This window comes from Lepus europaeus, chromosome 18, assembly GCF_033115175.1.
Source record: "Lepus europaeus isolate LE1 chromosome 18, mLepTim1.pri, whole genome shotgun sequence".
NCBI classification, from domain to species: Eukaryota; Metazoa; Chordata; class Mammalia; order Lagomorpha; family Leporidae; genus Lepus; species Lepus europaeus.
In genome coordinates, this window is record NC_084844.1 from 38,884,962 (window position 1) to 38,903,290 (window position 18,329).

Sequence of the window (18,329 nt, forward strand, 5' to 3'; positions counted from 1 at the left end):
CCTGGATTCTTCCTCTTCCTGTGTGCTTGCTACTTTTTGAGTTCCTGCCACACAGTTAGCCTGATCTTTCTTGGTGCCTGAGGTAGGCAGTGGCTAGACTTTAGATAGCTTTCCTGAGCTAGGAGGGATTATACCATAGTGGGTAACAAAGTGCCCGCAATGACATGGATCAGAGTCCTGTCGCTGCACCAATGGCGACAGCCTAGGTTGACCTGCCCTCGTGAGGCTCAGGGGTTGTTTTGCAGCAAACTGCTGTGAAGCAGGTTGAGCCTCAGCAGTGCCAGTTCCTGTATCTGAACATGAAAGTGGCTCGTTAAAGATTAAAGGGACTGCCTGGTCCTTCTGGCCCCAAGATACAGTGATCTCTGCCATGGCGACGGCCTTTGTCTCCCAGGAGAGGCCATTTTATACAGCAGGTCTGTGCTTCCAAATGTTACAGTAAGCCTGTGCTGGCTGATGCTGTGGCGATAAGTTGACATCTGGGCACTCTCAAGACATATGAGCTATATTGCATCCCATGGTTAGAATTTCTGGGCAAAAGTGCCTCATCAGGAAGTCAAAAGCCTCTACTTTCAACCTGTGCCTTTGGGGGGAGGTTTTCTTCTTTAGTTCGTTTGACTGTTCTGTTGAGTCAAGTGAACTTTAATTTTCACAGCCATAAAAATTCCATTAAGCCCCTTGTATTGCATCCCAGGTGTGAAAATGTCTCAGTATAGCAAGACTGTGGGTGACAGCTAAAATCCTTAATAGTAGTTAGGATAATTATCTCTGGAGGCTTGAAGAAAATAATGATCCAGCCAGCAAAATAAATACAATTCAGTTGTTCATTGCGGTTCTTGTGGGTGAGGCGAGTGACATCTGGCACCTGCTCAGTGTGACTACTGGGCCTGCCTGATGGCTTTTGAAAAAAAATTTTGCATTTTATTCTGAAGAGTGCTCAGGGAGCACAGTTGTAATGGGTTTCTTAAAACAGGGCCCAATGCCTGTGTGCATCAGAATCGCTCAGGAGAGGGAGCTGCTTATTACAAATTTAGATTCTGGGGCTTCCCTCCACTTCTGGAATTCAGAGTGAGGAACTGGGATGCGAAATGATTGTTTTCAGTGAGTACTCTGCTGATTCTCAAGTACTCTTAGAGTTGATTCTTGAGTATCCTAAAGTTTACTTCATTTTTTTTTTTTTGTGGTTAATTTCTGTGTTATTAGATGATAGATGTTTGGCACTCATATTATCTTTCTTAAATAGTAGGTACTCTAGTTTAAAAAAATACAAGATTGCAGGGGCAGGTATTTGGCGTGGCAGATAAAGGGGCTGCCTGGGACCCCTGCATCCAGTGTGACTGGGTTCTAGTCCCAGCTCTACTCTCCACTCCAGCTTCCTGCTGATGTGCTCCCTGGGAGGCAGCAGCTGATGGCTCAAGGACTTGGGTCCCTGGCACCAAACATGGGAGATCTGGATTGAGCTCTTGGCTTTGGCCTGGCCCAGCCCTGGCCCTTGTGGCCATTGTGGCCCTTTGGGGGAGTGAACCAGATCTCCCTCTCTTTTTCTGTCACTCTGCCTTTCAAATAAATAGATGTTAAAAATAAAGTTTTGAGATTTCTGAACATGGCAGATTAGAATTTAGCAAGATCCTTAATGATGGTTCCAATTTTTTTTAGTATATGTGCTACCGAAGTGAGAAGATCCTTAATAATCAACAAGGTGAGGCAGCTGCTGATTACTGGAAATTTGATTTTGTCAATTCACTGTCTTCTCAATCAGAAAAAGAATGTGGATTAATTTGGTAAAAAAAAAGAATACTTAGTGTCATCTAGGGTGATGGGGTGGGAAAGTAGATAAAAAGTAGAAGCTGAGAGGAAAAAGTGTGAAGGGAAAAAGATTAAAGTAGTTTATATATATATATTTTAAAAAGTACAACTTTAACAAATTTTAAATTACCGAGTATTATTTGGATATTTGCTTGTTTAAAAAAATGAAATACTCATAAAGCTGGAAGTGCTCCTTGACCCCTGCTCCCACTACAGTTTCCTCTCTAGTGTGTGTATGGTTTGGAAGACTAGAGAATCCTGAGAAGTAGTTTTATTTTTTTTTGTCACTTTTTGTTTATAATGTTAAGATCTGCAGGAAAAAATGTTGGCTATAAATGTCATTGCATATTTTTGTCCGAATAAGACTGGGTGTGGATGTGTGCAAGTTATAAATATGTATACACACATGCACAGTTATTAAAAATCTGTTGTGACCGCCCATAAAAATATAAATGTGAATAGCTTTGGGTGGTAAATTACTTGAATCAGTGTATTGAAAGAACTTAATCACAAAGCTATAGATATTTTTATTTCTCACATAGCTTTATATTGTCAATATAACCTCACAAAACATCAAGTGTTATAGCATTTGTTCAGATTTAGCATCTTTTATAAGCTCTAAATGTGTAATTCTCAACCTAGTCTGAAAGAAGGAATTAGGATGGAGTGTTATCTGTATTTTGGGGAAACTGATTAATCGTATCTGATACTCCTTGTATTTTTCAAGAGCTATTTTGTAAACAGATGATGTATTTCTCCATTGAAAATACAATAAAAACAGCAAAACAGCAACAGCAACAACAACTGTATCCAAGTCCCCAAGAGGGATACAAGCTGTGCTAACCATCCTCATCTGCCCCGTTGTCTCTCCTGGCCTAGTGATGGAGTTCTAGTGCTTTTGCCCCCATGTTGCTCTTCACAGAATTCACATTTGCTTCCTGGACACAGTGCTGCCTGGATTTTCCTTATTTCAAGTTTAGTGATGTAGAATGGGTGGGAAGCTTTTCTAACAATAGTGTGTGTGTGTGTGTGTGTGTGTTCAAAGCAGCTTTCATATTTGTACCTTGAAAGTTATTTCATAGAATATTTGTGTAATCATCTACTACAGAAATAGTCTTTAAAGTGTGGTCCATGAGATAATGGTTGTCAGCTGCCATTAAGGTGCTTTTATCATTTGGAAAGGACCAATTAACACAGCTACAGGGAAACTTCTTTAATCTCAGCCATTTTCTGAAAAGGAAAACACTGAAGAGGGGGAATAAAACAGAATATTTTATAATATCTTATAAAAGCTCAATGTGGCTATCCTACTAGAATAATGTAATTAAGGAGAATTGAATGAATTGGAAAAAAATTTTTTTTGAAAGCCCCTTGAAAAGGAGTAGCATAGTTTTTGTTAAGGCCAAATTCTGTCTACAGGTATATTTTCATTAAGCTAACACTGAATGACAAGTTGGGTTGGCAGGAGGGCGGAGGTTAGGTGTGGTGGCCTCCTAATGCCTGTGCTAAGAAACAGCTGATGGCAGTGGGGAACCTTCACAAGCGGGGAGCTTCTGTTTCTCCTTCCCCAACTTAAGGCGCATGGAAAGCAACAGCTTGCTCTCTTGTTTTCTTTGTATAACACCAACGCCAATTCCAGCCTATCAGGGCAAATTCAATAATAATGAATAGTTGTTGATAAGCTAGTCATTTCAGAATTGATTTTTCAATAAGCAGGCTAATAAATGAGAATTGACATAAATTAAGGGACTTTTCTTTAAAGAGCAAGTGCTGGGATGATTTTCACAGGTTTTTATGTTTCTCAAGCATCCAGTAGGGTTGATGGTGGCTGATTTAGCTTTGGCATAGGAAGTGTGGCAGCTGATAATAGCAACAACAAAAAACACACAAAACGCCAAACTCATCCAGTTCCTTTGCCTTAATGTGAGAAGTTCAGTTGTCTAAGGAGGTAGAGAGGTCAGAGAAAGCCTAATGGGAAAAGAGAACTGTGACCCTGGTTAGAGCCAACAAAAATTCACCCTAATGATCCATCTGACCAATTAGAGATGACAGGGCAGGTTCCAGGAGTTCTGATCTGTGAATGCAAAATGGCTTTTCTATTAGCTTCCTGGGGAAATCTTCAGAGCTGTGAACTTGCTGCCTGCAGTAATCTTGCTGTCCCAAGTCCCAGGCTGTTCTCAGATGAAATTTCAGAAACTGGCCGCTGGAGCTTTCCTGGTAATTGCTCCGAGGCTGCCAGTTTCCAGCAGTAGGGGAATGAGGTTCACCTGCCCCCAGTAATCAGCACTTGATTTAAAACAATCAGTGGGGTGCCTCTTCTTTTCTGGGTTGCAGTTGATTGCGGTTGGCTCAGGCTGAGTTGTTTGGCAAGTATGAGTTTTGCCTAGCATGAGTCAGCACTGCCCTGGGTAAACTGCCGGCTCTGTTGCAATCTTGCTTACCAAAGATACGTCCCCAGGCGGCACCATTCACTTTGCCTGAAAGCTGCTGCTGTTGGTTCCTGAAATGATCTCATCTGAACATGGCTCCAGCGACCTCAGCCGCAGGAACTGGAGGCAGCTTGCTTTCTGCGGTGACAATGTTTTGAGACAGGCAAAAAATCAGGTAACTCCAACCGTTTTCTTAGTTTTGTTAGCTGGACTAAGTTGGGGTAGAAACTGGGAGAAATCCTTAGCTGTCAGGGGTGAGTCCATACTTTATCAATTTGGGGATCTTAAAGTCAGTCCTTCAGCTCTCTGAAGGGTGCTTAAGGGGAAAAGTTTCATTTCATTTGGGATCTGGTTGTGACTTTAGACCTAGTTAGACCATGGATTACATAAACTCCAGAGAAGTCAAATACGTTAAGTTTATAGCTTTATGCATCTTTTGCTCCTTTATTTTCTGTTCCTTTTGTGCCTGATGAGAGATCGCTTTCTCAAGCTAAGCTGTAAAGGAAAAGAGGTGAGTGCATTTGCTTGCCCACCAGGTGTTGAATTGTAGAGAACAACGTCTACCAGTGAGTTTGTGCTCATGCTCGATTCAGGCTGCTGCTCTATATTCCTCCTGCTTTTCATCACTAAACTTTGCAGCTCTTCAACTAAAGAGACTGTAGCGTAAGGGAGTCGCCCCCCTCAAAATTATGCTTCTGCTCCTTACAATTACCCCACACGGCCCACGTTCTCTGTCACCTCAGACCTTTACTCCTGTGGGCTTTCTCTGAACCGTCTTCCCCCAACGTAGCTTGGCCAGCTGGTTTTGAGCTAGAAGTCACTCCTTCCACAGAGCTGCTTATTTACCAAGACTGGATGAGTACTCAGGAGACTCCCTATTTTATCCAATCATAGGGGATATTGGGAATTGGGGTCTTTCTCCCCCTTTATTTTTTTTGCTACATTAAAAAAAATTTTTTTTTAAATTTTTTGAAAGGCAGAGTGGACAGTGAGAGAGAGAGAGAGAGAGAGAGAGAGAGAGAGAAAGGTCTTTTGCCATTGGTTCACCCTCCAATGGCCGCCGTGGCCGGCGCGCTGCGGCCGGTGCATCGCACTGATCCGAAGCCAGGAGCCAGGTGCTTCTCCTGATCTCCCATGCGGGTGCAGGGCCCAAGGACATGGGCCGTCTTCCACTGCCTTCCCGGGCCATAGCAGAGAGCTGGCCTGGAAGAGGGGCAACCGGGACTAGAACCCGGTGTGCCGGTGCCGCAGGCGGAGGATTAGCCTATTGAGCTGCGGTGCCCCCTTTATTTTATATATTATTTGAGGGTAATAAAGGTAGAGATATCTTTGATTTGCTGGTTCACTCCACAAATGCCTGTAACAGTTGGAGCTAGGACTGGGCCAGAGGGAAGCCAGGAGCCTGGAACTCAGTCTAGTTCTCCTAGGTAGGTGGGAGGGACCCAACCGCTTGAGCTGTTGTCTGCTGTCTCCCCAGGTGTGCATTAGCAGGAATTTAGATGGGAAGCTGAGCTGAATGCAAACCCAAGAACTCCAGTGTGGGCTATGGGTGTCCAAGTGGCAGCTTAACTGCTATGTCAAATGCCTGCCCATGGAGTCTATTAGAATTGTATCCATGGTACTTGGCACATAGTAGGTTTCCAATAAGGGTAGAATGCAAATAAGCCTGTACAGTACTTTTTCAACTCTAATCTTTTATCAACTTTTTGCCATTTTATCTTTTACTCCTATCACTATACTCATGTTTGGTTTTTTTTTGTTTTGTTTTTTAAGATTGATTTATTTATTTGAAAGTCAGAGTTACACAGAGAGAGGAGAGGCAGAGAGAGAGAGGTCTTCCATCTGCTGGTTCACTCCCCAATTGGCCACAACGGCTGGAGCTGTGCCGATCCGGAGCCAGGAGCCAGGAGCTTCTTCAGGTCTCCCACGTGGGTGCAGGGGCCCAAGGACTTGGGCCATCTTCTACTGCTTTCCCAGGCCATAGAAAGCTGGATCGGAAGTGGAGCAGCTGGGTCTCAAACCGGTGCCCATATGGGATGCTTGCACTTCAGCCAGGGCATTAACCTGCTGCGCCACAACGCTGGCCCCACTCATGCTTTTCTAAACATCACTCCTAATTATCAAACCCAGTGTCCTGGTTCAGTCTTCATCTTACTCAATCTCTGCAAAGATTTTTTTTTTAAGATTTACTTTTTTTTTTTTTTGACAGGCAGAGTGGATAGAGAGACAGAGAGAAAGGTCTTCCTTTTTTGCTGTTGGTTCACCCTCCAATGGCCGCTGCGGCCAGCTCATCGCGCTGATCCGAAGCCAAGAGCCAGGTACTTCTCCTGGTCTCCCATGCGGGTGCAGGGCCCAAGGACTTGGGCCATCCTCCGCTGCCTTCCCGGGCCATAGCAGAGAGCTGGCCTGGAAGAGGGGCAACCGGGATAGAATCTGGCGCCCCGACCGGGACTAGAACCCGGTGTGCCGGCGCCGCAAGGCGGAGGATTAGCCTGTTAAGCCACGGCGCCAGCAAGATTTACTTATTTACTTGAAAGGCAGAGTTTCAGAGAGAGACAGACAGATCTTCCACCTGCTGGTTTGCTCCCCAAATGGCTGGGCCAGGTCGAAACAAGGAGCCAGGAGCTACTTCCAGGTCTCCCACGTGGGTGGCAGGGGCCCAATAATTGGGCCACCCTCTACTGCTTTCCCAGTTACATCAGCAGAGAGCTGGATCAGAAGTGGAGCAGCTTGGAACCAGAGTCCATAAGGGATACCTGCACTGCAAGAGGCTTCTTAACCTGCTGTGTTACAGCACTGGCCCTTTAGCCTAGCATTTAACACTGTTTTTGATCAGTTTTTACCCCCAGCATTCCTCATCTCTTCTCTCCTGAGATTCTGGGGTTCATTTCTGTTCTTCTCTTTTAAGTATCCCGTAACTTTTAAGATGCTCCCACCCGTACCTTGGTACCACACAAGAGTCACAAATATGCCCATAAATAAAAGTTACCCTCATGTATTACTAGCCCAGTGATCTCCCAAATATCAGATCCTTATTTCCAACTGGACGGATCTACCAGGGTACTCAAAAGGCATCTTAAATTCAGCGTATACATATCTGAATGTATTGTCTTACCTATCGTTGTATCTGTTTGTATTATGGTATGTTTGAAGTCTGTTAATTATATCCACCAAGTCTTTTTTTTATTCTTTTTATACTCATATCCTCTAAGCATACTAAATTCATGGTTCCCAAACCCTGTTGATTTTATTGGAATACTGCTGTGGCTGTTCTTCATCTCCCTTTATTGCCTTAATTTACCAGAGTTTCAAAACTACATTTTGTTTAAACAACCAAAGGCTTAAAGTTTTGCTTGTGAATACTTTTAAGCAGTACTTGTACCCTTTAAAGATTTAGAGACTACCATTCTCCAGGATCTTAAATAAGAAAGACTTGACATGTTACCTACTTTTCTCCAGGAACTTGAGTTGGTGGCTCCTGTTTTCAGACCCTTATCAAATGGACTTCTACCACTCCTGTCTTCCCCATCTTATTGCTCTAGTATCTTCCTAAAAGCCAAAACTCATCTTTTCATTATTGGGTTTTCAGGATGCTGTTGATTCTCTATGTCTTACTAATCTTGATGTGTGAAGCCATTCAAATTAGACTATATCCCACCTGTTACTCATCTCATCTCTCCCAACCATTTCTCTCCTCTCCAACCTCACTAAATATCTTGTTTTTCCATTCCCTCTATAGGTCCTTCCAGGACTCTGGGCCTTTCCCTAATAGCCTCCCCTTCTCTGACTGGCAAAGTATTCATCTCCCATAGAACTTATATATGAAATAGTCTCTGACTTCCCCAAGTATAGTGATTCTTTATTTGAACTTTCACAGCACTGCTTATATGGTTTAGTTATTTGATTCAACTTAGTCCCTGGATTAAAGCCTGGTTCCATTCTAAATGTCTATGAATCTTTACAGCATTAGCAAATCCTTATGCTCTCCTGTTAAATGGCATCTTTTTAAAGAATTTTTTAAGCTATTATAAATAGGAAATAGACAAAGAAGACTTTTTTTTTTTAAACAAAATTTGCTTATTTGAGAGAGAGAGAGAGGAGGAGGGAGGGAGGGAGGGAGAATCTTCCATCTATCCACTGGTTTATCCCTGAAATGGCCCCAGTGGCCAGAGTTGGGCCAGACCAGAGCCAGGAGCTAGGAGCTTCCTCTGGGTCTCTCATGTGGGTGCAGGGGCACAAGCACTTGGGACATTTTCCATTGCTTTTCCAGGTGCTTTAGCAGGGAGCTGGATCAGAAGTGGAGCAGCCAGGTCTCAAGCTGGCACCCATGTGGGATGCTGGCATCACAGGCAGCAGCCTAACCCACTATGCCACAGCACTGGCCCCAAATGGCATCTTTTTGATCCCTGTTTGGTGTTTAGAGACCATGGCTGCCTATTCTGTATGTGTCACCTGAGACCAACAGGTAATCATTCAAAGTTGATTGGAGGATTTTTAAAGGGATTGCTGAAATCTAGTTCCACAATACCACCTCATATTTTTATAGTGCTTTTTGTAAAAGTATTTCCATGTATTTTACTTGGCACACACAAGACCCTGTGTTGGGTAGTCTTTTTTTTTTATTATTAAATTTTTGTCTTAAATTTATTTGACAGGTAGAGTTATAGACAGAGACAGAGAGGTCTTCCTTCTGTTGGTTCATCCCCAAATGGCTGCTATGGCCGGTGCTGCGCCGATCCAAAGTCAGGAGCCAGGTGCTTCTTCCTGATCTCCCATGCAGGTGCAGGGCCTAAGCACTTGGGTCATCCTCCACTGCCCTCCCGGGTCACAGCAGAGAGCTGGCCTGGAAGAGGAGCAGCTGAGACAGAATCCGGCACCCATATGGGATGCTGGCCCCACAGGCAGAGGATTAACCAAGTGAGCCAATGCGCCGGCCCCCAGTCTTTATTGTCTTATTTTACCAGTGGTTGTAGAGCTAGTTCTGCCATTGAAGCATACATTCAGATGAGTCTCAGAAAGAAAATACATTCTGCTGTCTCTCCTTCTCTACCTGTAATTGCTTTCAAATAAATATTTAAAAAAAATAGAATGCCATAATTCAGGTGAGGTAAATTTTGATTATAGAAATCAGGACTAGGAAATGATTTGTGTTAGATACTCAGGACATTCAATTTTTTTGTCCTCTTGTACTTTTTTTTTTAAATTAAAGATTTATTTTATTTGCTTCAAAGGCAGAGTGACAGAGGAAAAGATCTTCCATCCACTGGTTCACTCTCCAAATAGCTGCAACAGCCAGGGCTGGGCCAGGAGCCTGGAATTCCATGTGGGTCTCCATGTGGGTGGCAGGGGCCCAAGCACTTGCTGCTTTTCCAGAGGTGGCTTAACCATAGCGCCAGTTCCTTTGCTGGTTTCTTGATGATGCCAGATTTTCAGCCCCTTGCATGTTCAACAGCAATGCTTGTGTTTGTAGAAGACTATGGAGAACTGCGAAGGACAAGCTCTTGAACTTTGCCTCAGAATCAGGAAGTCTGCATGGTCGGGAGAGGCCTGTGGCTCTGGTGACATCATTAAGTCTGGCTCTGCCCCTCTTAACTCTGCAGCTGCACAACAGGACTGTCCTCTTATACTTGAGAGGATAATCTAACATGCTTAAAAGGTTGAAAAATAAGTCTTATCATTACAAATTTTTTTTAGGAAAGATTTTTGCCTAGAGAGGAAAAAACTAAGGAATAGCTTGATTACTATCTTCAAGTATAAGAATAGTTGCCAGGGGGATTTTGATTAATTGTTTTTCTTCAGGAACTTCAAAGATTTAAGAGGAAATGGGCATAAATTGAAGGAGGAGTAACTTTGATGAATATGAAGAAGAGTTTTTTTGATCATCAAAATTGGGAAACATTTAAATGACTGCTAGAGAGAGTGTTGAATTTCTGACTCTCGTTATCTATCACTGTGTAACAAATTATCCTAAAACTTGTGGCAGCACAAAATGACAACTATTTTATATTGCTCCAATTTCTGTGGGTTAGTGAAGACACATTTCGCTTCCTTCTGTGGTACTGATTGTATTGGAGGATCCAATATATTTTTTTTTTCTCACAAGTCTATGGTCTTGGTACTAGCTGGGACTCGGTTCTTCAGGTCTGTTTATCTTGTTTATTAATTTAAACTGGGCGGCCCCTTTTACATGGTTGCTGGCCCATAGTGGAATCTGCAGGGACTCTGAAGACCTGGGTCTGGGAGTCAATATCATCATTGTTGCTCCATTCTTTTGGTCAATGCAAATCACAAGTGTAGCCCAGATTCTAGGGACGGGGACGTGGACTTTGCCTCTTGAAGGGTAGAGAATCAGTGTCACATGGCTGGTTGTATGGGATTATTATTGCCTGTTTTGGAAATAGTTTACCATACTTGCCTCAGAGTTTTTTTGTGGGAATAATTAATACATGTTTATTAAATGTATACATTGGGCATTTGATATACAAATATGGCTACATTAGTCATCTGAGAGTTTTTTATAGCATAGACTCCTAGGTGCCAGACATGTGACTCAATATCTCCTGGGGGTGTTAGCATGGAAGAAGACAGTCTGTGTCCTTTCTCTCGGGTAACTATCAGTAAAAGGAGTGTGGAGGTGGGGAGCAGGTCCAGATAGGTATGATTTACAAGGCAGAATGGTAGATGCCCCAGGCCTGCTGGTTTCCTGCTTCCAGGACTTGGTGAAGCCTCTACCTGGTGAGCTCCTCCCTCTGGTTTGCCTTGTGTAATCCATGTCTCATCCATTCACCACATCATCAGAGCAGAGTTTCTTGATGCCTCATTTTTTTTTCCTCCTCATAGTTTTTAGTAGTTTGCCTTCATAACATTTTTAGTTTATACAAATAGTCACATGAATATTTAATTATAATAGACAAAAATACGTCTACTTTGCTTTCCAATATCTAATAGTATCTGTCTCATAAAAGGCACTCAGTAAGTATATGTTAAATGAGTAAATGGTTGATTGAATGCATAAATGAATGAAGTGATATTTGAATTCAGTTCCAAAGGGTACTTAGAATGTAGGACAGGTGGAGCCAATGGGTAGAGACTCCATTGTTCTGAAGTGGGACGTGTGGATCATACAGCTTGCATAGTTTCAGAAGACTAGAGGGATTGTTTTGGGAAAAGCTGAAGGGTTTGGTTTTGAGTGTATTTACTATGGTACGTTTCAGGTGTGGCTGTCAAGCAGGCATTTATAAATGAGGCACTGAAGAGTGAGGCTGATGCCAGATACTGAGATTTGGGAGTTGCCTGACTGAAGGTTATGTAATCTATGCCTTTGCATGTTCTCAATGAGCTCCCACTATGTGTTAAACAACTGCCTTATATAAAAGGTGAACTGAAGTCAGCCTGATACTTAGCCAGCTCCATGAAGAGTAGGGTGGGAGTGGGGCAGAATGTTCCAGACAAGTAAGGAACCCCAAGAATGCAGGCATTGGGGCCATAAACACTGTTATTTTTGAGGAGTTGACAGGAGGTCTCTGAGGGCTAGAATGAGGTGTAAGAGGGCAAGAGTGGCATGAGGTGAAGGAGCAGGCAGAGTGCACATCACGTGCGGCCCTTGTAGGTCATCTAGGAGGTCTAGATTGTACCCAAAAGCATGGTGGGAAACCATTGACATAGAACAGCAACAAGCAGAGATTTAATTTTTTGAACCAAAGGTTACCCTAACTACTCTAGAGAACAGAGTGGCAAATACGGGACCAGGAAAGAAGTGTTTGCCCTACTTCTTGGAAAAGATCATGGTAGATAGGGCAGAGTGTGGCTGTGTGCATAGCAAGGATGGGATAGTTTATATATTTAAACAGTAGGGGGGCTGGTGCTGTGGTGCCGTGGGTTGATGCCCTGGCCTGAGGTGCGGGCATTCCATGTGGGCGCCGGTTCGAGACCCGGCTACTCCACTTCCAATCTGGCTCTCTGCTATGGCCTGGGAATGCAGTGGAAGATGGCCCAGGTCCTTGGGCCCCTGTACCCATGTGGGAGACCCAGAAGAGGCTCCTGGCTCCTGGCTTTGGGTTGGTGCAGCTCTGGCCGTTGCGGCCTTTTGGGGAGTAAACCAGTGGATAGAAGACCTCTCTCTCTGTGTAACTTTGACTTTCAAATAAAAAACAACAACAGTAGGACCAATTAAAGTCAATGGAGGAGAAAAGAAAAAGTTGGGAGGAGAGGATCCTAGATGATTTTTAGGGAGTAATATGAGGATCAGAGAAGGGGGAAGATTGGCCATGTAAGTCAAAGGAGAGTCCTTTCAGTGGGAGCCAGTGGGGAAGAAGGAACCTGTAAGAGAGATTGAAGGAAGACCATGGGTAGGTGTGCGGGGCTACTGGGAAGTCATAAAGTTTGAATACTTAGGGAACAGCTATGTATTCATGCATCAGCTCGATGATGACCTTGGAGAAAGAGCCTTCTTTAGAGTAAAGTGCAGCTAATTAGTGTGTGATGGGGAAGTGAGGAGTATCGGCTGCTTTATTGAGGAAGTTGGGAACTGAAGAAAAAAGAGACTGCAGAGAACTTGCTTTCCACAAACTTGCCTGTGTGTAAAGAAGTTTTTCAAAAACTATATTGGACCGATATTTAATAAGCACTTTCTCTGTACAGTACTGTGCTAAGTACTGTATAAAGTCTATTCTATTTACTTCTGTCCTCAAACAGTTTGCTAGATAGTGTGGTGACTGCCAGAATGTTTTTCCAAATCCTAGGGATGCCTGAGACCTACCTTTGGGGTATAGAAAGGAAATACTAGAACTAAGTTTTCTATATTTTTATCTTATCCTTTTGAAATTTCTTTTTAGCGTTGTATTTTAGATAGAACATATTACATTTGTGTAGGAATACTTGTCTAATTTGCTGTTAAACATAGATATATCATGGGGGCAGGCCTTTAGGCACAGTGGGTGAAACTGCTGCTTGGGGCACCTTTATCCCAGCTCTGAATGCCTGCTTCAAGTCCCAGCTGCTCTGCTTTGGATCTAGCTTCCTGCTGATGCATCTGCATAAGAAGCAGGTGATGGTTCAGTTGAGTTCCTACCACTTATGTGGGAAACCTGGATGGAATTTTGGCTCCTGGCTTCAGTCTGGCACACCCCCTGCCTGTTGTGGCCATTTGGGGAGTAAACCAGCAGGTGGAATGTTTATCTGACTGTGCCTTTCAAAATTTTTAAAACATAGATATATTGGAGATGTGCTATATTTTAAACTGCTGATAAAAAAATCGCATGCTGTACTGGTCTAAGTGAGTACGGTGTGTGTGTCTGGGTGGGTAATAAACTTTCTAAATTCACTTACTTGAAAGGCGGAGAGACAGAGCACATACACACGTGCTCTCATCCTCTGGTCCAGTCCCTAAAGGCCCACAACAGCTAGAGCTGGGCTACACTGAAGCCAGGGAGCTAAAAAATGCAATGCAGGTCTCCCACGTGGGTGGCAGGAACCCAATAGTTTGATCCATCACTGCTGCCTTCCATGGTCTGCATTTGTAAGATGCTGGAATCAGGAGCAAGGGAAGGAAGTAAATTCAGATACTCAGATGTGAAATGTGGCTATTTTGGCTAGACTAAACATCCATAAGGGAGTTTTTTTTTTTTTTTTTTTTAGTTTTATTTATTTGAAAGGCAGAGAGGGTGAGTGAACACTCTCATTAACTGATGCTCCCCAAATTCCTAAAGCAGCTGGGCCTTTGCCATGCTGAACTAGGAGCTGGGAATTCCTCTGTATCTTTCATGCTGGTGTCAAGGACAGAATTACTTGAGTGATCACCTGCTGCTTCCCAGGGTGCATATTAGCAGGAAATTGGAATCAGGAGTAGAGCTGAGGCTCAAACCCAGACATTCCATGTAGGATGCAGGCATCCGAAGTAGCTTGCTAACTGCTATGCCAAATACCCATCCCCACAAGGGGAATTTTTTTTAAGGAAGAAAAGAGACAAAGAGAAGGAATCAGCATGCCATGATCTACATATTTTACAAATCCTCAAGTGGCAGATGTTTAGCCTAGTGGTTAAGATGCCCATGTGCCCTAATTGGAGAACCTGGGTTCAATGCCCATGCCTGGCCCTGGCTCCTGACTCTGGCTTCCTGCTAATGCAGACCAGTTCCAGCAGTTTTGGGCATTTGAGGAGTAAACCTGCAGATAGGAGTGTTATCTCTTTCTCACTCTCTCAAAAAAAAAAAAAAAAAGTAAAAACACAAAACCCCCTTTTAGAACCCTGTTAAGTCATTTTCCCTCTTTTACAGACAAGAAACTTAGGACTGGAGACTGGAGATTTTTATTTGCCTGAGGTCACACAGCTAGTTAGGTGATAGAACTGGAATTTTAAAAAAAATTTTTACATGATAGATTAGTTATACCTTATTTTCATTTTCCTCCTCCTCCTTTTTTAAAAAAAAAAAAAGATTTATTTATTTATTTGAAAGGCAGAGAGTTACAGAGAGGCAGAGGCAGAGAGATCGATCTTCCAACTGCTGGTTCACTCCCCAATGGCCCCAATGGCTAGAGTTTAGCCAGTCTGAAGCCAGGAGCTTCTTCTGGGTCTCCCACACAGGTACAGGAGCCCAAAGCACTTGGGCCATCCTCCACTGCTTTCCCAGGCCATAGCAGAAAACTGGATCGGAAGTGGAGCAGCCAGGACCCAAACTGGTATCCGTATGAGACGCCGGCACTGCAGGCGGTGGCTTCACCCATAATTGACATTTTAAGCCAGGTCTGTTTTCCTCAAAAGCTTATTGCCTCAATTACTTCTTTTTCACCTCATTAATGCTTTTTCATATTTTTCCATTTAATTCTTAGGGACTCTTTAAGAAACTTAATAAAATAACCGTGTGGCAGCTAAGCAATCTGAGGTGTGGATGAAATGATCAGGACCTGGTAACATAGCTAATATGTGGCACCGGATGCACTCCTGATTCCAGTTCTTTTTTCATGGCCCATAACTGCCTCTTAAAAAACTAAACAAACCCTTGGCCGGCGCGGGCCGTGGCTTAACAGGCTAATCCTCCGCCTTGCGGCGCCGGCACACCGGTTTCTAGTCCCGGTCGAGGCGCCGGATTCTATCCCGGTTGCCCCTCTTCCAGGCCAGCTCTCTGCTATGGCTCGGGAAGGCAGTGGAGGATGGCCCAAGTGCTTGGGCCCTGCACCCGCATGGGAGACCAGGAGAAGCACCTGGCTCCTGGCTTCAGATCAGCGTGATGCGCCGGCCACAGCGGCCATTGGAGGGTGAACCAACGGCAAAAGGAAGACCTTTCTCTCTGTCTCTCTCTCTCACTATCCACTCTGCCTGTCAAAAACAAACAAACAAACAAAAACACAACAACAACTAAACAGACCCATCTTCAACCCAGGTTGAATTGTTTTGTGGAGAAGTTTCTAGTAGCTGACAAAGAAGGAGTGTAAGGAGGGGATTGGAGTTATGGTTGGAGGGTTACTCAGAAAACAGCCACTGTTTCCATATGGGGTGGGGGCCCTTGTTCTTGTTAAGAGTTTGCATGAAGGGCCTCATTTAGGTACTCCATTTACAGAGAGGAAAATGCAACTTTAGAAAGTGAGTCACCTTGACTGAGGTCACACAGGAGGAAGGCTGAGTTGTAACTCCATGCCCCAGCTCCTAAATCCTGCACAATACTGCTTTTTGGGAAGTTGCTGTGGGACATCCCATCAAGTAGAGATGAATAAAAGGTTTTCACAGCCCAGTGATGGCTTGACCCTAGTTGTACACATTTGTTGGGAACCCAATTTAGTGAAGTCTTCCGACTTTTCTGTAATACTTGGTTGCTCAGGAGTGGAGAGGTAGAGGAAGGAAGTGTGGAGGAGAGTGGAGGAAAGGTGTAGAGCAAGAGTTCTAGAGGAAACTATAATCTTAATAAATCATAGGAGCCTAGGGTAGCAGCGTGGTGGACTGCAATGGATTGTTTTGTTAAGGAATATTGTGTTTGAAATTCATTTTTGGGGCCATTGCTGTGGCATAGTGGGTAAAGCTGCCGCCTGTAGTTCCAGCATCCCATATGGGTGCTGTTTTGAGTCTGGCTGCTCCACTTCCAATCCAGCTCCCTGCTAATGTGCTTGGGAAAACAGTAGAAGATGGCCCAAGTGCTTGAGCCCCTGCACCCATGTGGGAGACCCGGAAGAAGCTCCTGGCTTCAGATTGGCTCAGCTCTGGCCGTTGGGGCCATTTGAGGAGTGAACTAGATCTCTCTGCCTCTCTGCCTTTCAAATAAGTAAATCTTTAAAAAAGAATCATTCTCATAGTTAATCCTCATTATGGTTCAACTTGAGGCAAGGAATATTGTGATAATGGAGAAAGAAATGCAGAAGTGGGTAAGATGGGATCTTTGACCTCTAAAAGGTTAGAGAGGGAGAGGTACTTCACCATAGTGCATTGATTGAAGGGTAAGGGAGAAGCAGAGGATGGAAGAGAAGTGTGGGTAAATGTTAGACAACATTGCTGTGGATTGAGAGGGTGGCACAGTAGGCTGGGTAGGGGGTGCCAATCCATCTTCTCAGGAAGGTTTTCCAGGGTTTGATCTCCATCACAAAATGTATTTTGTTGAGTACCTGGAAATAGTCTTTCAGAGACAGGATTATATTTAGACTTGAGTGAGCTCAGGATGGAATGCTGATTTATTGCTTCAGAGTGAAGAATTCCTTTCTGTCAACAGGATTTTGCGAATATATTGTTTTTCAATATCCAGGGATCTGGAAAATCAAATTTAATAATATCAAGGTTGCTTGGTGGGCATGGAATAATAAGATAGAATGGTTTGTGGGAGAGAATATAGTTACAAAAAAGCTGATTATTGATTGCTTAATATCTGCTGAACATTTTATTAACTACTTTGCATACAGTAGAGCATTGAATTCCCTCAGTGTTCCTCCTGCAAAGTAGGCATAGTTATCCTCAATTTATAAATGGGGAAACTAAGGCTATGTTCAAGCTGTTAAGAGGCTGAGCTGAGATTTGAACTAAGTCCCATCTGTCTCTACAATTGAGAGCCTATGTTCGCAGCTGCTACTGTATGCTGTTTGCGTTTAAGCTTCATGACAGAACCATGTTCCACTGCAGAGAAGGCTGTGACACCTAGCTCAGCGTTTCTCTGCCTTGAGCAGTTCTGGAGTCAAAATACCCGTCTGTCTAGATTGTTCCAAGTTTCTTTGTTGGCCACTCTTGCTATAAAGTCACATTTCTTTGTTTAAATGTATGAATGCCACCTTCCAAGCTTTCGTGTCCTCTCTTCTTGCCTTTGATTTGGAAGATGATCTCTCTTTGGAGGGACTTGACATACTGTACACATTGATTTTATGTTGATTTTACTATCTTATGGAGCAAGTTTTTCAGGTTCTTCTGGTTTCTGGCTTGTCAACTTCTCTTCTCTTCCTCCTGCACTGGACTTAAATTCAGATTCTAAGGGTGATTTCTGGATACTCAGTCTGGCTCCAGTCTAGCTATCCAACTTAGCCATAGCTCTCTGGATTGCTGCTGCTGCTGCTGCTGCTTCTTAATACCATCCCTCCCTTGGTGCTTGTCTGTGTCTCAAATCAAATCCAGTTTCTTGCTGTATTTAATGTGTCCTTGTTTCTGCTATGCTTTCTGCCTGGAATGTCGTTCTTTGAATGAAGTTGTCAGTGTTTGATACCTCACTGGGAGTAATCACTTCCTCCTGAGTCTCTTGGCAGAGCGTTGTCTTTTATGTGCCCTTTATGGCATGGTACATTTTGTGCCCTAGATTCCAGCTGTTTGTGTGTACAGGCCTTTATCTGTACTGCTGGCCATAACCTCATTGAGCAAATCTGTCTGTTGGTTCAGTTTCCTGCACATAGTATGAATGAATGGATGAACAGGGTGTGAGGTTTAAGTTTGTTCGTTGCTTTCTATTTTCCCCCTTCTTTGCTGGTCTCCTTCCTTCCCTGTTCCCTTTTCTTTCTTTTCTATTAAATTTGTGTTTTTCTGTGCACTGACTCAGAATTTGTCTTCACCTCTCCCTTCCCTTACCCCGCATTTGCTTCATTCTTTCCCCATTAGCCATCACTGTGTGGGTGTGCCACATGCTGCTGCTCAGATTT

The 18,329-nt window shown here is 43.6% G+C and overlaps 1 protein-coding gene across 3 annotated transcripts in view; it reads left to right on the top strand.

Moving 5' to 3' along the window:
• The window catches only part of RFFL (ring finger and FYVE like domain containing E3 ubiquitin protein ligase), an 82,079-nt gene that overhangs the window by 18,806 nt on the left and 44,944 nt on the right, over positions 1-18,329 (top strand). For 2 of the 3 annotated variants that reach the window (XM_062215945.1, XM_062215947.1), the window contains exon 1: positions 4,280-4,410. The exons of the other annotated variant lie outside the window; for it this stretch is intronic. The gene's annotated coding sequence lies outside the window, so the exon portion shown is untranslated. Of the gene's footprint in view, positions 1-4,279; positions 4,411-18,329 lie in introns of those variants that run through there. 3 annotated transcript variants of the gene reach the window in all.